This window comes from Sus scrofa, chromosome 1, assembly GCF_054392235.1.
Source record: "Sus scrofa isolate SSC_HxYL_T2T_F1_AM1 chromosome 1, Sscrofa_HxYL_maternal_Yorkshire_Landrace_v2.0, whole genome shotgun sequence".
NCBI classification, from domain to species: domain Eukaryota; kingdom Metazoa; phylum Chordata; class Mammalia; order Artiodactyla; family Suidae; genus Sus; species Sus scrofa.
Window position 1 is genome coordinate 170,682,435 of NC_139383.1, and position 26,125 is coordinate 170,708,559.

A 26,125-nucleotide genomic window follows, 5' to 3' on the forward strand; every position below is an offset into this window, starting at 1 on the left:
TAGTCACATGCTACTGTGAGCATGTTAAGAAAGTCTAGCCAACAATTTTTTTTTTTTCTTGAGCTGAAAGACTCATTTAGGCAAAGGGATGTTGACTTCTACCCTGGGGACCCCTTTTCATCAGTAAAACTTCTTCTGTTGCCATGAGGTCAGATTAGCTGGTGACCTCACTCCTGAGCTATGACCTCATCAACCTTTTCTCCCTTTACTTTGGCTGGGTTTAATGAGGTGGCATAGCATTCACGCCATTCTGTGAAAACAGTGAAAATATATTCTGTGGGCTTAATATTTTTGCTGTTAATGTGGAGAATGACTGTCATCTTCTCAGAACAAATGTGTTTATTTGGGGATTTCAGACCCATGCTCCATTTCTACAAGTGATTTAAACTGAATGCATTGATGCTAACTCAAATACCACCTTCCACCTATCATCATCAGAACTCGTTTTAGCTTCCTCTCAAATATTCACTATTGAAACACAAAAGAATTAAAAATATATAATCATTTCATACAATATGCCATTTCATTTCTGTGTAGGAAATCACTTCACTGAGAGCTGATAAAAGAGGGAAAAGCTGGGAGAGACTATAGAATTTCTATAACAGCATGGAAGGCTGTGGTGGGTACCTGTTCCTGCTCTCAAGACAGATTGATTGTCAAGTAAAAGCAAGCTAAATGTGCCTTATTTAGGGTGATGTGTTTGTTAATAAAGAACAATGGTGTGCTTTAAGGGGGGTTACCAAGTATTAGCTGTTTCCTTTTCTCTTCAGACTTGAGCAGCAGAAACTCGGCTCACATTTCTCTGAGTCTTGTCTAAGGGGAGCCATTCTGGAAGAAGGAAACTTAACCCCAGAGATGAATTCATGGAAAAGATTGGTGAGAAAAAGCTATGTTTTTTAGGGACCTAGATGATGGACCTAAGAGTATTACCAAAATTTTTTTTAAAAAAAGCTATTACCAGAATGCATACTAGGATTAGTAACCACACTGGGAATGTTGTCTGTGTTGTGAGACACAGGCCTGTCTGAAATTTCCCAGAAGTTCATGAGACTAAAGGTCAGATAGTTTGGCTTCTGGCTCTATCTTCATTACCTCTGACTTGTTCACTTCCATGAACTTTTGTTCCTCATCTGTTATGTGCCGAGGGAGCGGTAGTTCTCCCACCTACCTCACAGGACACCCAAGAGGATCTGTTGGGATGATGTAGGTGAAAGTATTCTGTAAATGACTAGGTGTCAACTGGCATTTGAACAACTATGTAAGGAGAGATTATCTGGGTCCTATCTGTTAAAATGATGAAGCTGAGCCTGAAAGATATCTGGTGGACACTTTTTGGCGCAAAATTCTGAAAGGACCTAATTAATGTACGTATATACTATTTTACAAATCTCTGCATCTGTGATGAGTACTATTGGGTAGTAAATTCTGGCCTAGCCTAATTATGTAATAACCAAACATTTTTTTTTTTTTTCTACGAGGAAACTTAATGAAAGACTGTCTCTTTGAAAACTCCATAGAATAGAGAAAATTCTTTTTTTGGGTCACATTTATTAAAGATAGAATTCAAAATATATACTCTAATGTATTTCCTTTAATGTCTGTATTTCATATGTGGATATTTTGTCTAAGCATAATTTTTGATGATTTTGATTATTTTCGCTAGCTATTTCTGGCATCTTGCTTTTGGATTCTGAGTGAGCAGGTGCATGTGTGTGGGATGGTGGAGTGCAAATGTCCCCTATCCTTCTTTCACTAGCTACATTTTCAGGACAGAATGAGATTTGAGGAAATTTCAAGGAATTTTAAGATTGTCCCTTATATTTTCCCGTCTCTTACAAACGAAGCATGCATTCTTGCCAATTAAAACCTCCTATCTTTACCTATCAGTGTGATCTAAAGTGTTCAAGAAAAGAGAAGGCGTTCTGTGGAATCTTTGTGATGAATATTTTGTAGGCCTTTCAGTTGCCTCAGCTTTCATCTCTCTCTCCTGCCCACTTTGGCTTCCTATACACCAGTGCAAAGCCCTCACTTTCTTCCCTTTCAGGGGACATGTACAGAAGTGGCTTTTGGATGTTTAGGACCTGTGGAGCTCTTGGTGATCCTGTGAAAGCTCTGGGGGTCCACACGCCCCTCTAATGTTCCCCTCTACGCAGCTGAAATTTCAAAGCCCAGTGTCTGTAAACTCTTCTCTGTTCAATAACTTGGTAGCCACTGTTGATTGGAAAGCACTTTATTCCTGCTTTCTCAGGGCAGGATGCATGAAAAGTAGTCCCTGCCTAACTTTTTAGAAGGTAAAATCTGAGTTATCCAATAGTTACATTATTCTTTTCACAATTAGAGCTGTTTATCCAAGTGAGGGGAAAATCAGTTCTATCAGAAATACTAACCAGTTTGCAATTATTGTAAGTAAAATGGCTCTCACATTCACACTTTTTCCCTACACGGTAAGAATAGCGATGATGTGATTGAAGGTAGGCTAATTGCTGTTGTTCTTGTAAAGGAAGAGACTAATGTATGTAGGTATGTATATATAGATTGGCTTTGGAAGACCACATATGCCACACAAAGACTACATTAGTGGAAATCGACTTCTGTGTTAAATGAGTCTTTTAAAAGTTTTTTTTTCCCCCCATCCTGCCAGAAGAAAGTAAACAGCTTGGTAATGAACACAGTAGGAAGAAATTAAAGTTGTACATAAAAGTGTGCTCTCAGTGAATTGTTTTCTTTGTTACTTAAATTTGTTGATATTTAGAGTGTAGGGAGAAGGGATGGTTACTACTTTCTCCTTGAAATGAACTGGGCTTTTATGCTCTCCCTGTGATTTCTTTCTTCATTATTCTAGTTTTCCTGAGCTTTTCATGGTTAATGGAAGCACTACTTAGGAAAGCTCAAATGACACCTCTACAGGAGCCTCTGCTAGTGACTCCCCCCATGAATAGAGGGGTGTTTTAATTTTCCGAGGTGGCCTCATGCCTTTACAGGGGTAAATATAGGCTGTGATGCTGTGGTTTTAGACAGATAAACTTCTTAAGCCATCACTTTTACTATAAGAAAGAACCTCAAAAATACACTTAAAAAGAAAGATGAAACTTTGTGAAGATCCTAGATGTTATAGTGAAATAAGATAGTGTATCTTGAGGTGCTCAACATTAAATCAGAATGCAGCTCAGTGTCACAACATTATCTCACCTCCTAATTGACGGTCTGTCTTGAGAAATATGAACAACTATATTTTACTTAGGAGTCAAAATCCTTCAGTTTGGAGGACAGAATCCACAGAGAACAGGTGGTTGTGGGTATAAATTGGAGTGAAAAAATTCATATGATGATGAATTTGGACAGTTTGTAAACAACAAGGTTCCCATTGTGGAATCCCATAAAGAGAATAGTTCCAGAGCTTCTGTAAACAAACTTTCAACATTCCTAGATCTGCGTGTGTATGTGAGTGCTACTGATAAAAGTCTACCAATTGGGCTCTGTTTTGGAAATGGTGTGTAGTATGGTTTTGCATGCTAAAGATGAGATAGTTCCCTGACCTGAAGTCTTTTTCCTTTACTGCAGGTGATCCATCTCAATTTTCAATTGGGCAATAGTTTAATGAGTAGCAAGTAGAAGCTCCAGTCCTTTTATGTGGCCGTCAACTCACCAGCCTTCCAAAGCTACCTGTCTAGGGAGGTTACCAACTGTCAATAGAGCCAGAAGAGGTTGTCCAGATACTAAATTTCCTGGATTAGGACTGTGATCCCACTTCCGTTCCCCTTTTCCACATCTTATCTTCCACATGACACTATCGCTAACGCCAAAGTTAACATTTCTGAAACAGGATATATCTTAAAATCATTGTGTACATTTAATGTGGTCATATTTCCTCTCCTGTCTGTTAATAAATTGTTGGTGTGTCTAAAATTGAAGAATTATGGTACTACCTTTTTTTTTTAATTGACTAGAGGAGCAGAATACTTAATTTCCATAGAGATTTCTTAGGAAAAGTGATCATCACTCTTGCTTATTCTAATTTTGATTATTTGTTTTTCTATGAATTCCTCCTTCTCTAAGTTCCTCAAAAGCTGTGGAAACCCTGAGCCTAAAGGTTCAGCTCTTAGAGTGTTCATTCAAGGTGTGATCAGTCTCTGAAATCCTCCCTTTCTCTCCCATGTTCTTTCTGCTCTCCTTCTTCCTACAGCCAGATTAGTTTAGGAGATGGAGTGCTGTTTTAAGACGTTCAGAAATGGAACTGTGGGGTTGATATGAGTGAGGGGGAGGTATGAGGTGGCTGAACTGAAGAGTTTAGGAACAATATATGGTTTTATTTAAGTTAGGGGTGTGTGTGTGTGAGTATGTGTGTATGTCTCTACATGTGGGTGTGAGGAATATAACAAAAATGGTAGAAAGCTTGGATTATGTAATTACGAGCTGGCTTTGAAAAACCTGATTGTTCCCATAAAAAAAACCTGCTTTGTGTATCTTGTATAAATGTTGACCCTCTAGCTATAAATTTCCTAGCTTGGGTCACAGATAAAGGAATTTCCATTTTAGAAATCCTTTTGCTAGAGTTCGTGCCCAATTCCTTTTGTTTTCCATTCTCGTTATAATCAATTTTTCCAGTTGAGTGTATCCTGTCTTTTCCATATCCTCTAAGAATGGCAAATAGATTCTTACTGATCTTTTCACACATACTTAGTATCTAGTAAATGTTTTAATCCAAAAGGAGTCAGGAAGTTTTTGACCTACTTTATCTTCCTCCAGTTTTCACTTTTAATCAAGCTAATGAAACTACAGTTTAGTCCATGGGCGGTTTATTTGACTACAGTTAGACAAGAATGATCAATTTCGATTTTTCAGAGTTGTCTAACATGCTCACTAATTTTTCATATAATCACTACTCAGTGTTGTTTTCTCTTATAACTTTAGGCAGGTAGAACAATTCTGTAGTCTTCCCTGAACCATAAAGATTAATCCATAGTAAGAAGAGTTTGGGGGCAAAAGTAAGCTTGTTATCTAAAATTAAGGCATTTTGTTAATTTGATAAATACCTGAGGAGAAAATATGTTTAATCAAAGAATGGTTTGTGAAGCCAAACAAAACTGAGTTTCAGTTTTAGCCCTATAGCTTCTTTTCTTTGCAATCTTGAACAAATGACTTAAACTCTTTCAATCTTGGTTGGCCGTCTAGAAACTGGAAATAATTATAGACCTTCATAGGGTGACTGTCAAAATTAAGGGCCAAAATACATATGGAGTACCTAGAACAGTATTTGGTAAAGTCTTGTGCTTGAAAAAGAGTTAAGTGCTTCCCTATTTCAAGGAGTTTGCAGTTTAGTGGGATAGATACTACCATTAGTTCGAGCAGTAGAAATAGTAGGAGTGGGTGTAGGCAGAACGCCATACCTGGCAGTGGTGATGATAGTGTCAGAGCAGCAGCAAGAGTGACGGAGCAACAACAGACGAAGTAATAGCATAGAGTGTTTATTCCATGCCAGGCTGTGTTAAGTAATATACATTTACCTTGTCATTTAATCTTTACAGGAATTCCATGAAAAGGTATTCTTTTCCCATTTTACAAAAAAACAAATGAAGAGTGGTATGCCCATGTTGGCTGTTCTGGCTCTCATGAGAGCTGATTTGCACATCTCTTCCCAACTCCTTGAAATTGACTATTGAGTGGCAAATGCCACGAAGGGAGTAATGGGATGAACTGAAATTCTTCTTCAGGAGTAACTCTGCAGCATGTGCTTCATAGATGACTGACCACAACATGGATCTATTTGTAATAAGGGTCCCAGGACCCATAAAATAAAATGCTATGCCAAGTTGGAAGAGGGAGAAATGATTTCTATGAGGGAGGAAAATGTTTGAGATAGCATATGAACTAGATCTTGCAGGATAGAGAGGAGGGCATTTAGGTGAAAGAAGATGCAAGTATTGAGCTGTGGATGCAGGATGGAAAGGACCTGTCTGGGGGAAATAATAATTTGTTTGGGGAAATTCAGGAGGTAATGAGAGACAAGGCAGGAAATATAGGCAAAAACCAGTAGCTACAAGAAGCTTTGGATATTGCTAGACTGGAGTGTTTGAAATATATTTAGGTGTTCAAAGTGAGCAATTAGAGGCTTTTGAGCATGCAATGGAACCATTCAAATCTCTGTCCAGCAGTGTTGCTGGAGAGGAGTGGAGAGGGTGTGGAAGCCTCAGCTGGGGGTCCCAGGAAAGTTGGTAAGAAGACCTTCAGCCAGGGATGGGGCAGAAAAGATTGGTGAGCTGTCTGGATTCTTGAGGAGGCAGAGTCTGCAATACTTGCAAACTGTCTAGATAAGAAAGTGGGTGTGGGCAAACAACAGAGAAACATCTGTGCTCAGGTTACTGCAGGAAGTTGAGAGGAGGCACTAGTTAGAGGCAAGGTAATACGTTTAGTTTTAGACTTTGGGATAAAAAATTCATTCTTCTGTGTCTGATTATTTAAAGAGGCAAGAACTTTCTTCTTCTTTTTAGTCCAGAACTTCAAAGCTGCTTTGGGCATAAAGAATGTGAGCTCCTTCCTCTCCCTTAGAGCAGTGTTTGCTACTCCCTGAGTACACACTGAATCCAGGCTTGCTGACCTGGGGCCGGGCCTGCTATAAGTGGCTTCCTGTGGCTGACTTGAACATCAGCTTAGCTAGGTTCGTTTTCACCTGCCAGTTCTCACATACCGTTCCTTTTACACAAATCCTGACTCTCTTATTGGAGTCGTGGGTATTTTATCTTTCATTCTGCTAATGTGTAAAAAATGAACACAAAGAAGACAAATGGATAATCTGCTCAAGGAGAAGAAAAACCCCCTGGAAAACAAAATAAAATGAAGCAAAATCTCATTGATATTGATTATTTATTCTCTTAAAGAAAATGAGAAACTTGTCTTCTTGTATATGCTTTCAAAAAAAAAAAAAAATCTCTTTTAAAGAATGGCCCATAATTTAGAATCAGAAACCTTGGTAAAACTACTTCCAGCTCTGGCATTCAATATGTGACACATTAAGTGTCTCCTTAACCTTTCTGAGCCTCAAATATGAGGATAATAATATTCTTTAAAGGATTACCATGGATTGTCATGACCTAACACTACAGATTAAATTGTGTTTTTATCTATTGGTTTATTTCACTTCCTATGTGTTTCCCTTTTTGTCTTTTTCTCAAAGCTCTTTGTGCATTTCCTGTATTGGCTTTTCATTATTCACTCTTGTCATCGTTTACTTGTCTCTCTCTTCCCCATACTGTAAGTTCCTTGAAGACACAGATAGTGTCTTTTACCCATGTATCCTTGATAGCTAGTGGAGTATTTGGCACATACTAAGTGTTTAATAAATATAAACTGAGTGCCAGTGGTGTTTTTAAGCTATAAGAAGTATTTAACAGCTTGATATTATTATTCTTTTTAGGCTTTCAACCTTTTGTTTTGATTTAATTAATATTTTTCCATGCTGATTTTAATATCTATTTTTATCAGCAGTGTATTAAGTAGCATGGGTAATCAGTATAAAGGCAACAAAAACTGGGTTTTTACAAATGACACTTTTGTTCTTGGACAGCAAATATAAACCTTTAATTGCATAAATGCTCTAGACCTTGGCTTCACTTATAATGTAAAGACTCCTTTGTAGGGATGCTTGAAAACCTTATAAGGAAATTGAGATTTGAAACATTGCAGTGGCCTAAAATCACGAGGTATTTCACGGCCCTCTGGCGTAGGCTGGCAGCTACAGCTCCGATTTGACCCCTAGGCTGGGAACCTCCATATGCCACGGGAGCAGCCCAAGAAATGGCAAAAAGAAAAAAAAAAAAATCCATCTTCCCTGAAGATGGTCATCTCATATGAATCAGGAGCAGGGACATGGCTTCAGTAGCAGAAGAGATTTAAACAAAGATTTCCTGACAGTGAAGTTTATAAACTGGGACAGGTTGTTGTTGGAGATTAAGAAATCTTCCCTTTTGGGGAGAGGGCAGGGAGGAGAAGATAGGAGCCAGAGATTACAGGAGAGAAGTTTCCCACCATCTTAAGTTTAGGCTTGCCAAAAGTTGAGGATGGAATCAAAGGGCCTTCAAGTCTTTTATAAATTCTATAGGTCAATAATGTTTCCAAATGCTGGCTTTACATCATAGTAAGAACATTTCACTTATTTTTGCCCAGGATAAATGTTGATTTTTATTTTTTTTTCTTTTTCTAACAGCTGCACCTGAGGCATATGGAAGTTCCCAGGCCAGGGGTTGAATTGGAGCTGCAGCTGCCGGCCTACGCCACAGTCATAGCAACACAGGATCTGAGCTGTATCTGTGACCTATGCTGAAGCTTGTGGCAACACTGGATCCTTAACGCACTGAGGGAGGCCAGGGATTGAACCCACATCCTCATGGAGACAATGTCGGGTCCTTCACCTGCTGAGCCACAATGGAAATTCTGAGAAAAGTTGAATTTATAAGCATATAGTGAAAAGAATTAGTAGTCCTTCTCTAAAGAGCAGTTGATTGATAATGGTGCTTGATTCTAGCTATTTCTACTTTTACTTGCTGTAAAATAGCAGTAAAGAAAAGAATTTTTAAAAATGACCTGTTGATTGCTCTCAGGTAACATTCGTGGCAAGAGAGGATTGTTAGCCCTCTGTCTGGAAAAATTGTGTGCCTCCCTCGCTTTTATGCTGACACTCTTCCCCCTTCCTGATATTTAAATACCATATAGCAGTACCACAAATATGTTCAAACGTTACTAGTGGAAGTTGCATCAGCAGTTAAAATTCCTGTATATTCTTTTTTCTACGTCCTGGGAATTGGGTCTCTTTCAAATAGAAAATGCTCTTATGTATCTTTTGCAAAATTTATTATTTATTTCTCTTATAATCTCTTCCATTTTCCTATACAGTAAAGAATCATTAAAAGAAACCGATATAAACGGTGCAAGTTTTTGTTCTTACGCTGTAAGGCTAAGAATAGTTTAACAGGAAACAATCCCCATGCTTTAATCCATGTTAAAAAAAAGATTTTGCAGATGTTTTTCTTCAAAGTACAAAAAGTAAATGAAGGCTAAAGAAAGAGACTAACAAGAAAGGCTTATTTATGGGTAACACATTCTAATAAATCAAACTGATTCCAATCTTAATAGTCAATTAAATAATGGAATTGGTTAATAGCATCAAATTAGGATTAAAGAAAAGGATAAAAATCTATTTCCATAAGTTGTTTCAAAACAAGACATTCACTGGCTGATGCCATATTGTATCAGTCTGATTATACTGTACATAATAAAGCCTTGCCCTATGATAAAATCCTGCTGGGAGATATATTTAATCAGATGCCTTTGATATTATTTGAGCGAAAGCTACTTTGGATTCAGAAGACTCAAAGAGGAAAATCTTTATCTTTTGCAATCAGTCTTAATCCACGGTGGATGCTTGTGCTGTGTACACACCCCTTTTAACCTGTTCCCAAGCATAAGCACAAGCTTAACTGGTTGGGGTTTCAGATTTGTCTTTTCAGAAGTCATGAACAGAATTTTGTTCTGCTTAATGTTCCACACTGTTCATTTCTAAGCTTATCACAAGTCAAAGATTTTCTGTTGGCAGAAATTTTAATGGACATGAATGACTACAATTAATAGCCACCCAATAATAATTTAAAATTACTATCTTAGCTTGCTTTGTTTGGCTCCCATAGGAACTAAATTGACACATTTATTTACCAAGACAATCTTTCTATGCCACTGACCAATTTTAAAGCAAATTTTGTGAAGATATGTCATAGAAATAACAGACAACATAGAAAGTTTTATAACTTACTTTTCTCCTTTTTCCACGGAGTGTACTATTTTTGCATTTTCCTGAGCTTGTCACTTTAATTGTGGAGTTCACATCATGCTGCCAGCTCCCACTGTAAGTCAGAACAACTTAAAAGTGGTCCTCCCCTTGCCTGGGTGAGATTGGTCTTTAAATTATAATGAGCTCTAAAGGAGGCTGTTGGATGTAGGAAATTTAGTCCAGTAACTTTGAGGGAAGAAGGCTACATAGGGCTAAGCTTTCCATCCCCCTCTGCCAGTACCTTGGGACTGAGTGCATCTCTGGGGGTGGCGGGGAGATAAGACCAACCAGCTACCAAGTTGCTGATGCAACCCAATACTGCTTGGGAAGGGAGTGAGAACAAAAGGCATCACTTATGTTAGGTGATTAGCAGCAAATGATGTATGGGGTGGGAGGGCCTGGTGTGTACAAGGAAGGGGGCTGGCAGTTGCCCTTGTGTAGATGGGGAAAGGACAAAGAATGCTATCCCTGAACATTTGAGGCCCTGGGGGTTTTCTTAACAGAATCAAATGGCAAAAGACTCTTAGCAGACTTGTACAGTAAGAGCTAAAGTTCTTTGGACATGTTGGCCTCACAGACAGCTGAAAATATCTAGTGGCAAATACCTATCAGCTACTTATGTATTTCAGAAACAGAAGATAATGGGAAGGCTAACAAATTGCATGTCTTTTTCACTTAACCATTGCTTCGTGTTTCCAGTAAGTAAATGCAGTATCTCAGCTGAGCTGCTCTTTCAAATTATTGTTAATTAAATAATACTCCCTAAGAAATCTGTCATTACAGGCAGCCAGGAATGGGTTTGTTGAGTTTGCCTGAGGCTGATAATGCTGCAACAAACGGGGCTCTTAATTGCCATAAGAGGTAATTTCATTGGGGATTGTAGTTCACTTTTCCCAATGATTTTATGATATATTTTATATCTTAAACTTTTCCTTTGTGCTTCTATGTCTGAAGTTCCATAAAGCCAGAGGGATCATTCTCTAATGATTCATCCATTGAATTAGCCATTCTTGGTAATGGAAAAAGTACATGTTGTTCCCCCCTCCCCTATTTTCCATTATGACTAAAGAGAAGCAACTAATAACAGATTTTAAAATTAACTTAATTTTTCCCTGTTCATTTCATTACTTATTCTTTGAAATGACTGACTTGCTGGAGAAATGATGTCTGGTATGTCATAGACGTAACTGAGACATTACCGCTTGTCAACTGTTTTCCTAGTAGACAGGAGTGCTGGACAGTAGAACAATTATCATTAGATATAGTTGAAAAGGGGAGAGATGAGGGTGTTTGGCCTCAGAGAGGAACATGTGCCATGGCCTAGAATTTAAAGTGACCTTATCTTCCAACATTTTCCTTCTGTTCGTGAGCAAAGAATAAGGACAAATATTAAGAAAAAGTCACCTTTTTTTTTTTTCCGGTGTTATAAAAGCCTCCATATGCCATTTCAAAAAGAAGTGGTATTTCAGTCTTTTCCTAAATGATCTCTTTTTTCATCATAATGTACTATGTTTTTTTCACCTTTTGACTGGTACTTTGGTTTTTTAATAAAGTTACATACTTGTTTCAGAAAAATCACACTTTAAAATGCATCTTGATGGTATTTCATCTTAACAGTTTCATTTGGTTGAATTAATGTGCAGCTATACCTTAGTGAAGGGGAGAGAGAGAGAGAGAGAGAGAGAGAGAGAGGAGAGAGAGAAGTAGAAGATAGAAGGGAAAAGTTCACATAATCCAACCTCTAAGCATAACTTTCTTCAGTTCCATATTTCAGTATCATTATAGTAACCTTTATCTGTAATAAAAGTATAACTTAGCTGGATAGTAGGAAAACATATATATCTACATTCTATCAGTGATTTATTTTCTTCCCTCTTAACCAGGTTCACGTTTTGTTGTTTGGTGTCACTCGATAATCTGTCATTCTCCTTTTTTTTTTTTTCTGGGTTCTTGTCTCTCTCTTTTTCCCATTAAGATGTGAATGGGTAGGCATCTCGGCCAATATGTCTATACATGGATGAATACACTTGGAGAAAAGCAGGGTCTCCTTTTGTCTGGACTGTGGATGGCTGCATGTCATTCCGCACCGATGGGCAGGGCCTCCCTCACAGTAGGAACTTTGCAATAATTGCCAGAACAAATTGAGCTCAGGCTTACCGGTTCCTTTCCTTTTTCAGTTGGAAAATGGAGGGAATGGGAGAACAAGGCCATTTTTGACCAATGACAATGCAGCGTAGAAATAGATTGGATACAGACAGTGCCCAGTTACGTTGCAGACTACAGTCTTGGGATATATTGTGTACAAGGATGATGAGATGAGACCCCACGATCACCAGGTTAACTGAGCCTTATTTTCCCCATGCCCCCCTGGGCATTCTGGTATCCACTGTCAATGGGTGCAGCAGTTGGCAGGGGATTAGTGGAACTTATACACAGGCAGCCAGCAGAACACACATAGATGTGACTGATGTTGGCACTTGTGTTCTTTTTGCAGCTGCTGAAGACCTGCGGAAGCAACACTCAAATTGTTTTCACCAGGGAGCAATGAGAAAAATGGTCTTTGGTAAGAAAGCTGAATACAGGGGAAATAAACTCATTTAAAAATCAATTGCATTTTTCCCTACACATTTCTTTTATCAGAATCTCTATGATTCATTGACATATTTCATATGAGGCATTGTCAGTGCATCGAGTCTTCTCTGTGTTTGATGTATATTTATATGTGTGTGACCACATGTTTTTACTCATTAATTCCACAGGTGTGTGGGTAGCTGGAAACTATAATCCACCTATGTAGATGCAAACAGTGTAATAGCAGAGCTGATTTTCTCATATATATCTACACACACACACACACACACACACACACATATTCACACTTCACAGGTTAAGTCTAAATCTACAAAATGCCACGGGTTCACTTCCAGAAATCCTTCCCCCTAATGAGAGACCTTATTGGGTTACATGTACAACTATGAATGTGTCCTGTGTTGTCACTGCAGGATGGTCTGGGGGCGGGACTCAGCAAACTGGGCAGCCAACCTAGTATATCAGAACTGCTGGAGCATTCAGACCACCTGTCCGTGTGACAGCCCAGCCTATATTTTAAAAATAGTATTATTTAAATAAACATTGGGAAGTGTGTGTGTGTGTGTGTGTGTGTGTGTGTGTGTGTGTGTGTGTGAATTCTCATTCCATAGGGGTTAAGCTTTGCTCAGCTGCTTCCAAAGCCACGTGAGACAAGGCACGGTGGCCAGCTGAATGCCTTTCCATCTGCCCTCTGCTTTGCTTGGAAATAACCAGCCAGACCAACGGTTTTGCTTTGTTTGGATTTTTTTTCCCCCTGATCTGAAGCAGAGGCTGACATGAAACAAACATGGCATTTCCTTTTGAAAATTGGATTCTGAAATTGGCTTCATCTTTCCAGAAGCACAGTGCTATTGAAGTTGCTTCCCAATCTTGTGAATAGCATAAACAGTTTGCATATAAAGCTCCAAATTTGGAGGCAATTGTTGCATTAGGTTTTTGCAGTTTGGGGGGGAGGGTGTTTGGGTGTTGGTGGTCATGAAGGGATATGTTGTAGTGGGAGGAATGGACATGGTTTCCCCTGAACAGAAAAGGATAAAGAAAATGGAGGAACGAATTCATAAAAAAGAACCCTTGTGTCTATTATTAGCAGTTCTTAAAGGAGACACAGAAAACTATGAAGTCATGTAAATGTGGCTTCTTAAACTTCATTAGCATCACCCACAAGCTATAGTTTACAATAAATGGCCACGAGGGCCCACATAGGTCATGGCCTGTGGCCAGCTCACTGCAAGTGAAGTGACACTTACTGTGAGGCGAGTCTCCTGGACACGATGTATGAGGTATGGATGACAGTACATTATCTAGCCAGTTGCACTGTAGCAGTTTGAAATTGGAACACTTTTAATGCAGCAAGCAGGGGGAAAAAGATACTAGAGGAACTCAGACCATTAAAGGTTTCCTAGCAGAGAGAGATAAAATATGCTTATGCTTAAAAAGTAAGAAAAAGAATATTCTTGGAAGAGAGCTCCCGATATTCTTTAACATTGTGCTTTCTCTCTCCCGAAACACATGTGCACACACAGTCGCACATACCTGCATGAAGAAATGAAAAGAGATTTCCCTCACTTCAACACCCTTAACATATCCTCACGTCTTCAATCTTTAGGGGATATAAGGAAAAAGAGCTGTTTTTGGGTGAAATAAGGATTTGAGAGTTCTGGCTACCAAGATCATCATTTCCGTTCTCCACATATGCAATGAAAAAATGAGCTATGCAATTTTAACTTGATTTTACTTTGAACTTGTGATGGAGTTATGGCTGCTCTCACAGACATAGTTGAGGCCTATTGATTCAATAATGAGAGCAGTCACCAAGGAGGGCCCTGGTCCATCTACAGAATCAAGTGCAGGCAACTTGACCTGCCATGCAGCTGGACTGCTTGGGTCCTAATCTCATTTCAAGCGTTTACAGGCTATGTGAACTTGGGGAAGTACTTAACATCTTTGTGCTTCTCTTTTCACATCTGCAAGGTGGAGCTGATAGTAGCTAGTTCATATACCTATTGCATAGTCAGTATAGGTGAAGTACTGGGACCTGGGCCTTGGCCCACTGTGAGTGCTCCATAAATTCTAGCTCTTGGCACTATGGGCCCTGGGATCACCTGAATCAGGTTTAGATTCTACTTTTGTGCTTTTTTGGGGGAGAATTATTTAATATTTCTGAGACCCTGAGAGTTTTTTCCAGTCTACAGAGTTGCAGGGTTGCTCTGAGGATTAAATCATCTTGTGGATACAGCATGTGAAGCTTAGTGTAGGGAACATAATAGGTGCTCATTAAAAGTTTCTTTCCCAAAGTAGAAGAGACAATACACCTATGATGAAAACTCTAATGTTAGCCTTTTCTTATAATTTGAATCTTTTCCTTCTTTTTTGAGGGGAAATGAATCTTCCCAACTTAGGTTTTCACATCAGCTATTGGCCAGCAGTGGTGATTTCCCTGAAGATACTGAAGTTGCAATCCCTATATTTGGTGGAAAGTGGGAAGCTTGTTAGTAAAAGAATGTAAACTCCACCTGGCTTGTCAAAAGGACACTATTCTTGACATATCTGGGGGGGAAAGCAGACTGAAATGCTGCAAACATGCTTCTTCATTGTGATTATGTGGAAATTGTCAGATTCTCAAGAGGAGGGGAAGGAAAATTATGCTGCATAAGTCTCTCGAAATATATAAAAATATGAAACATATTTTACAATAAAATAATATGCACATAATTGTAATGATAGAAACTGACTGGAGATATCTTAGCATTATGCCTCCCTGATGGCAGTCTCATCCATTATGTATGTAGCCTCTTATTAGAGACTGTCTCGGACTTCTTTTGGGGGTACCTGTGCAGAATATCTCTGTCTTGTCTAAGAAATGCCCCCTCCCCCAAGGGGTGGGCCCCTGCAGCCTTATTCGTAATAGAGGACTCTGCCTCTACCCCAGGCCAAAGCTGCAGATGTGGAGCCAGTGAGTCAAGCTGGGCCAAGCAGGTTCTATTTCCTGGGCGTGAGGACTTGGGATGTGCAAGGACGGCTGGGGTGCTCTGTCCTGTAGAGGCAGCACAGAGGAAGTCAGGCAAAGAGACATTTGAGGAGGGAGGAGAAGAGAAGCTCTTCCTCTCAGCTCCTCTCCCCTGTCCCTTGGAAAGCTGAGCTGAACTTCCTGCCTTGGATTCTGTGAGATAGCCACTGTACCTGTGCACTGGTTTCCTTCTTCTCCTTCTTCTTTTTTTTTCTTTTTGTATTTTTAGGGCCTCATCCTCAGCACATGGAAGTTCCCAGGCTAGGGGTCGAATTAGAGCTGCATCTGCTGGCCTACACCATAGCTACAGCAATGCCAGATCTGAGCCTTGTCTGCACCTACACCACAGTTCATGGTAACGGCAGATCCCTAACTCACTGAGCAAGGCCAGGGATTGAACCCACATTCTCATGGATACTAGTTGGGTTCATTACTGCTGAGCCACAATGGGAACTCCTGATTTCTTTCTTTTTCCAAAAACTAGCTTGAGGGAATTTTGGTTCCCTCAGACCAAAACTTTACCAGCAGGATTTATGTCTATGTCATGGAAAACTGGCCTCCAGTTGTACATCCGTGGAAAAATAGTTTCAAGATTTTCTCAGAGTCATTTCTTTCTCCTGACCCCTAGATTGTTTGGAACACCTTTATTAATAAGGTGAACTGCAGAAAGTAAAGTCATAACAAGAGTGGCCTTGGAAGAAATGGTGGTGACATCATAAGCTGCGTATTCTGTAACTTTCCAGGACTGGCACATCATGTCATGGAAAGATTTATGAATACTAATTTTTAAGGCACATCTCCGTTTTAGAGCATTGAAATGAAATAGTAAGTTTCTATTGTGTTAGAAAATAAGCTTGAACATATGGAGATAACTAAGGTGGAATTCTTTCCATTTTGTAAAAAGGTGGTAGAGAATCATTCTCAGGATTATTTATATATTATAAATCCTGAATTTGTATTTATTTCAAAAAAGTAATGAATTGTGATCAAACAGTGAAAAGAAGTTGTTTGCTTTGCCTAAGGAATATTCTTCATTCAGTCTTATGTTGTTTATGTGACCAGTACACCTGCTTCCCAGGGCAGATCCCTAAGTCTGAGTGGGGTAATATAGAATCAGAATGAGGATAGTTTTTATTGACTTTGCACTCACCAATATCCCCTTCTCTTTTCTGGATGCTTTGATCTGGTTTGCTATTTAAACTTCTTGTTTCATTTCAATGTAAATTTTTAAAACAAGCTATTAAAATTCACCTGGTTTGATAACAAAATTACAGACCATTAATTCTTCCTGAAAGTTAAAAATCATTTATTTCAAAAATATGAAAGTTGTAAAATGTTTTGGAAATCAAATATCAATTTAATTCGGTAAACCTGGTAATTCTGATCAACTTCAGGATTCTTATTGCCAGTTCTGTTTTATTTTTTTCAGTGTGATGAGAGATATGTATATTACTAGCAAAAGGTACATACAATTAGAACAGGAATGGTACCATTCTTTGTAAGAAATGGCAGTTGTAATTATCAGATGCAATTATAATTGAGAGAGGCCAGGGGATTAATAGATTTTGTGTTGTTTCTTCCTTTTTTTTCTTTTTTCTTTTTTTTTTTTTGCTTTTTAGGGCTGAACCTGAGGCATATGGAGATTCCCAGGCTAGGGGTCCAATCGGAGCTATAGCTGCTGGCCTACACCACAGTCACTGCAGCGCTAGATCCAAGCCATGTCTGCAACCTACACCACAGCTCACGGCAAGGCTGGATTCTTAACCCACAGAGCGGGGCCAGGGATTGAACCCTCATCCTCATGGATAATAGTCGGGTTCATTACCGCTGAGCCACAACAGTAACTCCTGTTCTTTGCTTTTTATGTCTTGCTTTTTAGTAGCTGAAAGAGTACACATTCAGAAGGTAATGAGTGCCAGTGCCTGTTGACAGTGACCCTATTTTCAATTTCAGTTTTACAAAATATCAGGGGATATTCTTGGGCAACTAGTTTATTTCCAGTGAGCTCTGTGATGATGACATGTAAAATATTCTCAAGGATTTACTTGGGAGTTCAAGTTGTTTGATATTACAAGGCTCATTTTGAAATGATTAATTCCATTTGTGGATATTTTCATTTCTGAAATGAAATGAAAATAGTTATGAATCAAGATGTTGTTATGAGTGATAAATACTGTTGAGGGTTTCCCAAATATGTGCAACGGCTCCATAGATTTTTTTAGTAAGAATAATTCATATCCGGAACATGATGGAAGGTTCCACCTGATTTCAACCCCAACTTCAACTTCAGCTCTGTTCTTTGTTTGTTAATGTCTGCTTTCAATTTGGAGAGGTCTGGCTATTTTTTATTCTGATCCTAATGTTTCCTCCTGGTCCCAGATATTGAAAAATAGGTGTGGTTGCTTTCAGCTCCCTGTAGCCTCAAGTCACAGTCTATGTTCATTCTCTGCCAGTGTTTTGATCAGGGATTCTGTAGTGAGGATAGTTTTGACAGGCACTTGTCGCCTCCTATAGCACACCCTGCCCTGGCTGGTGTTCCCAGACTGCTAGGCTTGAACAGTGTGAGTCAAAGCCTCCAGAAACAGACAGAAGGGGATGTTCCTGGACTTTGCCAGCAGTGTAATGAGGGCAAAGGGAGGGAGTGTTGTGTGGAGGATAAAAAAGGGAGGTTGGTGGGAGCAAGAGAGTTGAGGAGCTCGACTAGGTTAGCACGGAAAGAGCAATGAGCAAAGGGATAGCTTTCACTGCAGGAAAAGGCTGAAGTTCTTTGTTTGTTTGTTTATTTTTAATCTTATTAAACCACTAAACTGTTCTTCCTCAGATTCTCTCTTGCATTTTTTTTTGAAATTTAGGCACCAATGACCATGCTGCATAAGCAGAAAAACTCTGAGCTTACGTAAAATGTGTAATGATATTATCAATAAAATTTAAAGACAAAATTACCATGGTGGTACATATTTAATTACATGCACACTTCTTACTGTGCTATATGGTAATAATAGCAAGCAAATTACATAAACAGGGTAGCTGGCATTACTTTTAATAGGGAAGGGAACTAATATTTATTGAATCCCTGATATCTGCCAGGCTCCATGCTGGGTGCCTTACATATGGTATCTCACTTAATGAGTAGCTTAGCAAGGCATTTCCAGGGTCCAACCGGGGTGGAGGTGGGAGAAGTTACACTTCTAGACCCTTTAGAAGACCCAGGATCTTCTTCTCTTTGGCAGGGGCACCTATTTTCTTGATGGTTTCTGGACCTTTGTCCTCTTCCCAGTTTGAGAGTTTGGACTTCCTGGGCCTTGGAATCTTAGCCACACTTGGACCCAGTGAGAACACAAATGTCACCTTGATATCTGATTGATCTTACCTTCACTAATGGCAAAAAGCTGACCTGGTAGTCTGTACTGCAGCCTCCAGGTTGGAATTTTGTTTGAATATAGAAGCAGAACCCAAAGCAACTCCTCCTCTGAGTTTGAGGGAATGTGATAGGAAACCCACTATAGCCTCCAGCTCTGCTGTCTCCCCCTCCAGCATGAGCAGTCACACAAAGAGAAAGGAAGAAAAGCAAGCCTCGTGCTTTGAGAGGAGACCTTGCCATGTTGAGAGGGGTAACCTCTCATGCCCCTTGAAACATTTTTATTGGCAGTGCCTGACATTTTACTATTTAGACTATGTTTTTTTTTTTTTTTTTTTTTTTTTTTTTTTTTATCTTTCAGGATTAGGGAATTATCTGAAAGTCTGATAACAATCTTGACTTGACTCCCCAGAAAAATGTACCAATATTTATACTTTGAGTGAAGACTACTTGATTTAGAAATTCACACACATCACTAAGGAAAACCTCTGGGGAGGATGGATAAGGAGAGTGTATCAGCTGTTTATTCTTTGGTGGGATTATTTTATTTACTTGCTTACCTGAAACGTGTTTGAAGCAACAGGAACTGATGAGAGAAGGCAGGTGGGTGGTAATGGTAAGAGATCATTTCGAAGAGAAGAAGAGAGGCCCACTGGGGGGAGGTGGTGGGGCTCATAGTGAAGGCTGTGGGAGGCAGTGGGAGTGGGTGTTCAGCCTTGTAGTGTGGTCCATGGATAGCAGCATAGGCATCACCAGGGGCTTGTTAGAAATACCAGATCACAGACCCCACCCCGTATACTGAATCAGAATCTGCACTTTAACAAGATCCCACATTCAAGCTTGGGGAGCATGGGTGTATACGATGGATATGAGGATAGGAGTGGGGAGCCAGGGTTGAGATTAGAGGAAGCCAAGAACCAGGAGAGTGATGCTGAGGAGGCCTGTGAAGATGCCTATGAGGGCCTTTGAGGAATAGAAAAGAAGCCCAGACAAGAGGAGGGGAAAGAGATAATGGAAGGGGCCCTTGAAGGGCTACTTAAAGGGGAAGGTGGGGGAAATTATAAGTCTGGGAAGACAGTGATGTATTTAAATACAGGGACAAAATTGGTACAACAACAACAAAGTTGTTTACTACAATATGTTAAATCATGAATGATACATGACGTGTGAATTATGTTTTCTAAACATTCATCTGGTGTCAGAGAATGGTCATGCTAAATTACTTATGATATTTATGGAATAAATTATTTTAAGCAGGCTTCTGTCTCTTTCCTTGGACACATCTTTTGCACTTATCATTACTTTGTTTTCTTGAACCATACACCACCCAAGCAGATGGGTTACTTGAAAAATCTCAAGGTGTTTGAGTTATTAGCTCCTATTGCTGGTGCAGCTATCTTTGACATGCCCTAGATGTCCTTTTCTCTTTTCTAAGAGAGGCTTTATCAAATACTTGTTGAGCACATTACATTAGTAGCTACTGCTTGATTTCTAACTGTTCCTTTGTTCCGGGAAGAAGGTAACTAAAAAGAAATAATTTCTGGATCAGAGAGAGAGAATAATACTATGTTTTGGGTAAAGTTACAGGTTACATTCCATCACTGAAAAATGCTAGACTCGAGTAATGGATTAAATTGTGTGCCCTCCAAAAAAGATATGTTGGAAACCTAACCCCTGGTACCTGTGAATATAGCCTTATTTGGAAATAGGGTCTTTACAGATGTAATCAAGTTAAGATCAAGCCATTAAGGTGGTCCTTAATCCAATATGACTGATGTCCTAAAGAATAGGGAAAGACAGAGGCAGAGAGAGAGGGTGGTGGTGAGATAATGGACCCACCCTCAAATAAAAAAAGATATTGAAATAGTGTTTGACATTAGCAGCTACTGATGTCTAGGCTATCTATTTATTGAAAAAAAAATGGCAGAAACATAAGGAAAACACAATGGGCTAAGGAAAAAGGATATTGCAAAATAGTTTGTGCAATGAACAAATCATATGATCAAGGGATGTCAAACATCTCAAATTTATTTTGAGACCAGAGTCAGTCTGATCCTGAAAATTATCTTCAGGGAAAGATGATGGAGCTGCTGGTCACTCCCATGGATGTCTGTTATGAGTCATGATCGAGAGGTTTAGGGCTGTGTTAAAGTGCAAAGACGGTAGTCGATTCTGTGTCATCATGAGCTGGGCAAGCATAGCCTTTGTGGTGGTTTATGTGGCCTGCTTATGTTATCACTTCCTTGTACTGCATGAGGTTTCTGTGACTGGCTCCTCTACTTAAATTAAGTGTATTTTGGATCCTATACACCTTCCATTTTTTTGTCATTTGCTTAAAGTCTGTTGTTTTGAACTCAGTGCCAGGAAGAGTAGTTATAGAGGAACCCAGAGGAGCCTCACAGATGGCTCTGAGATGTGAATGTCATTGCAGAATTATATCAAGGTCACTTGTATTTATTTTTTCCCAGTTTTTTCTTGACTTTAAAATGCCTTTGAAACTTCCAGCTCAAAATTTTAATTCCTTTCAGTGAGCTCAGTCTCTATGCAAAACTTGCTTCCCGCCTGCCAAATTGAAAGCATCTGGATGGAATACTGAATTTAGGTCATTTTTTTTCCCCAATGTGTCCTTCTTCAGAAGAAAGGAAATCAAATCCAATAACATCACACAGAGAAGTGGGTAAAATAGTTTCAACAAGAGCTTTTTGTTTCAACAGTTGGTTGGAATTAAAGTGTGTGACACTTTCTCTCTTCCCTATCTCTGCCTCTCCTACTGCCAGATCTCAATGGCTGATTTGAATTTTTAAAGAGTTACAGCCTTTTGCTTTCTCTTCTCTTTATAGCAGCATTCTCTACTAAGGGGAATGACTAGAGCATTCCTAGTTAATTTCTGAGGTTAATCAAGGCGGACTTTCCCATCTTCCCAGTGGAGGCTGTGGGTGAGGAATAGACAGGACTTCTCAGACTTGAAAGTGCATAGGAATCCTCTGAAGGTCTTGTTAGTGTGCAGATTTTATTAGCGCAGCCTGGGCTGGGGCCTGAGCTTTTGCATTTCTAAAAAGCTCCTAGATGGTGTAAAGAACTGCTAGTTGGTAAATCACATCTAGAGGGGCAAGGGACTATCTAGCTTCGTTGCACACGTTGGGACTATCTAGCTTCAGGCTCACTTTCTTGACTTAGTTTCTCTCCTGTCACCTGGCCATTTCTGGTCCTGATACGCTGCATGCATATAGTGTTTAGCATTGAGTAATATCCCACACATGGAGGCGATTCTGCGGTTTCCCTTTCCCTTTATTCCACTTCTTTCCCCAGGAAGTGCATTAACTGAGAGTTTAAAAATCAGTGCACACAGACGCTTGCCATTACAGAGAAGCTATTTTTTAACTGAGTAGGGAGAGCGAAAACAAAGAAAGATGTGTATCTACATTGAGCCTATATTCTATCATCAAAGAATTCAGAATACAATTTTACCAGAGGTGATAGTTTCTTTAGTATTTACTTAGCACTAAGGTAAGTAATAGTTAGAATGATAGCAGATTGAGGCATCTTTAATTTTGAGCTTTCAGAGTGCTCTAAATAAAAGAGATTATAATAATATGACTCAAGCTATTATATCCCTAGCAGCACTTAAGACTGATAGATATAATGTTCCACTTAGGTGCTATCATGGTACAATTAACTAGATGGTATTAAAAAGAAGTTTCTTAAAACACTTAAAGTTGTAAAGCTATTCAAAAATAGATCTGTGATTCTCAAGTAAATACAAACAAGGACTGCAGTCATTTTAGAGGATAATGCAGGAAATCAACAAGCCTAAATCTGGCTTCCTGTGGATGAGATTTAAAGCAACAAATCTATGCTACTTTATGCAATTAACATAAAATATACTTAAATTTGGAAGATTTACTCTGTCATCACCTTCCCACACAACAAACACAAATCCTGAGCTAATTTGCCTTCCTTAATTCACATACTATTGCAGGGCTGACTTCTGTTCTCACATGATTAAATACAGTCTACCTTCAAGATAAGTTACTGCATAGGGGCCCTTTAGCTTCTGTTCGGATGCTGAAGGAATCACAGGTTATACACATTATAAGCCTTTCAGTCTGATTCTCTAACCCGAGGGAGGCTCTATTGATGTATGCAGAATCAAAGAGGTTTGTGGAGAACAATTTCTCACCGTTCATCTAGCAGAGCTCAGATCCAGCTGCCTGGCTCTGAAAGGGAGGGGGAATATGGTGGGCCTCATGGGAAAATATACACCTTTCAAGATGTCTTTTTTGACAGTCTACCTTCCTGACCTCCCTTCCACAAATATTGCAGGAATGGACCTCGTACATAGTGATCGAGGGCCAAATAAATCATGAACAATTTAAGGTGTTTTGGAGTTCTTTTTGGAAATGGGCATCTAGAATATTCCACCATTCTCCTTAACCAGGGAAACCCCTTTCTGAGAGAGAGAGGATAAATAATAGGTGATATATTGGCCCAATGTTTTAACATTTACAATAAACTAAAAGAGTATGGAGGGGCAAAGGAGAGGGTTATAGAGGACAGGAAGGCACCAGATGGAGAGGGACTCATACCAACGAGGCTGACAGAGGGAAGGGGAACTAGTCATGGAGAGAAGGTGCAGAGGCAGAGGAAATAACAGAGCAGGAAGACATACTGTCATGTTTGTTCAAACAGTTGTGATATGCTCTGTTGTTTTTTTTTTTAATTTTTTAAAAATTTTGCTTTTTAGCACTGCACCCACGGCATATTGAGGTTCCCAGGCTAGGGGTTGAATCGGAGCTACACTGCTGGCCTACACCACAGCCACAGCAACATCAGATCCAAATCGAGTCTGCGACCTACACCACAGCTGACGGGAATGCCTGATCCTTAATCCACCAAGCTAGGCCAGGAATCGAACACGCAACCTCGTGGTTATTAGTTGGATTCGTTTCTGCTGTGCCACAAGGGGAACTCCTCTGTGTGTTTTTAAAGAGTGTTCAAAGGTAGTCTAGTTCTTTTGCTCATAAAAGGAGTCAACTGAGGACCCAGGTTGTTCATCGAAGAATCTGCATTTTAAAATTAAATATATCATGTAGAAGAGGGGCAGCAGCAGTGCAACTCTAATCAGGAAATGGCAGTGGATGGCCATGGCAGTGGAGGCTCCAGGCCTGACTGGATAGAAAAGGGGAAGGGGCAAGGAGGCTGGAGAATCCTGAGCTTCCTCTGTTTTCAGTGTTGGTTTGACTCTTGAAAGCACTGGATTCCCACTCAAATAGCTAGATCTTACCCTGTTCTAGATATTTTTATATAGAACACTGTATATATTCTATATTAGAAATATTTTTAATAATAGCCCCAAAGGAGTAGAAAAACAAACATGTTCCTTTCCCATCATATTTGATCCTTTCAACAAGTTTCTGAAGTAGATGGGATGAGCATTAATAGTGGTGTCATCTAGTTGGATGGCAGTTGAGGAAGCACACTGGGGATTGAATTGCTTGGAGGAAACTACCCAGCCAGGAGGGATAGGGGTGATAATATTCATAGTGGCTGAACATGGCGTGCCTCTGCCACTGTGATATTCTGGGCAATGTGATTTAACCTTTCTGTATCTCAAGTTTTTCATCTATAAAATGGGGAGGACAATAAGAGTAACTTTCAAGGTTATTGTCGGCATTAAATGGGGTAGTATATCAAGCACTTCAAACAGTGTCTGGCAAAATTCTTAAGTGCTAAACAAATGCTAGCTATTACTATTGTAATTATTAGTGAAGACTAAACCATCCAGACCCTCGGTTTTGGATTCATGGCCACAGCTCCTATAAATAAGGCCTACTTAGGCAACCACTGAGGCATCAGTGGATAATCAGAAGTTACGACTGCTTTTCTAATTCTGGGAATGCTTCAAAGACAAAACTGATGTTCTAAAGTGAGAGAAAAAAATACAGTTTCAGGTAGAACAAGGGTCTGTTTAGAAGAATTTCTTTCTTTTTTTTTTTTTTTTTTTTTTTTTAGTCTTTTTGCTATTTCTTGGGCCACTCCCGCGGCATATGGAGGTTCCAGGCTAGGGGCTGAATCGGAGCTGTAGCCACCGGCCTACACCAGAGCCACAGCAACGATGGATCCGAGCCGCGTCTGCAAACTACACCACAGCTCACGGCAACACCGTATCATTAACCCACTAAGCAAGGGCAGGGACCGAACCCGCAACCTCATGGTTCCCAGTCGGATTCGTTAACCACTGTGCCACGACGGGAACTCCTAGAAGAATTTCTGATTGGAAGAAGTTCTGCAAGAAATGACTATTCATCAAGGGGTTATTTATTTATTTATTTATTTATTTTAATGGCTGCACCCATGGCATATGAAAGTTCCTGGGTCAGGGATCAAATTGGAGCTGCAACTGGGGCCTGATAGGTTCTCAGGGGGATGGTGACAGGACCCCCCACCCCACCCCAACCCTTGGAATGTGTCTGTTCTAGTTGGTCAGTGAGAAACAATGGCCTGTGGAAAACTGCCTGCATAGATTAACGGTCTATAAAGATTAACTGCCCTCTGTCATGGGACGACCCTCTACCCCTCCCTGAAATTGTTTAACCTTCCACTCCTTTATTATTCCTGCCACAAGTTCCTGCCACAAATCCTTTATAAGCCTAGCATCTCCTTGCAGTCTCTGCTGGTGCCATTTTGAACTCAGCCCATTTATTTTGGATTTCTGAACAAATCTCTCTTGCTTTATCTTGGCCTTGTACATTCCTCCCTTGGCAAACGTAACAGGGCTTACACCACAACCATGGCAATACCGGATCCAAGCCACATCTGTGACCTGTATCATAGCTTGCAACAATGCCAGATCCTTAAGCCACTGAGTAAGGCATCCTCACAGAGACAATGTCGGGTCTTTAACCCTCTGAGCCACAACAGAAACTCCTAAGGGGTCATTTTAAAAAAGTTTAACCATTTCCATTGCAAAATGTCTTTCATGCAAATCGAGGTTTTTGTGGTTAAAGTTGTCTTGCTCTCAAAGCATCACCTCCCAAATTTTGTTTTTTGGTTTTTAAATAGTTACTTATGTAATTAGACTGTTCCATTTAACCACAGGTAGTTTTAATTTTTTAAACATAAAATCAGCTCTATTAAAATAGACCAGAGGTCTTTTCACCATTGAAAGAGATTTGGTTTGCAGGTCTTATCTAGCAAACATGAGAAGGGCATCATCTAGTGGCATTACCTATGAACAAAAAATAAAGACAGTTAATTGGCCTGGGAGATCTTCAGAGAGGTATCTACCAAGGCCTATGGACAACACAGAATACCTAGGCTGGGGTATGTCTTGTGGTTGATAACCTAGAGAAAA

General features: G+C 39.7%; 2 protein-coding genes across 6 annotated transcripts in view; one reads left to right on the top strand and one right to left on the bottom strand.

Moving 5' to 3' along the window:
• Positions 1 to 26,125, bottom strand: part of CDH20 (cadherin 20) — a 208,220-nt gene that overhangs the window by 60,998 nt on the left and 121,097 nt on the right. The window lies entirely within an intron of this gene.
• Positions 1 to 26,125, top strand: part of LOC102165284 (uncharacterized) — a 780,066-nt gene that overhangs the window by 59,859 nt on the left and 694,082 nt on the right. For 3 of the 4 annotated variants that reach the window (XR_014816052.1, XR_014816046.1, XM_084977349.1), the window contains exon 2: positions 12,312 to 12,380. The exons of the other annotated variant lie outside the window; for it this stretch is intronic. The gene's annotated coding sequence lies outside the window, so the exon portion shown is untranslated. The remainder of the gene's footprint in view (positions 1 to 12,311; positions 12,381 to 26,125) is intronic. 4 annotated transcript variants of the gene reach the window in all.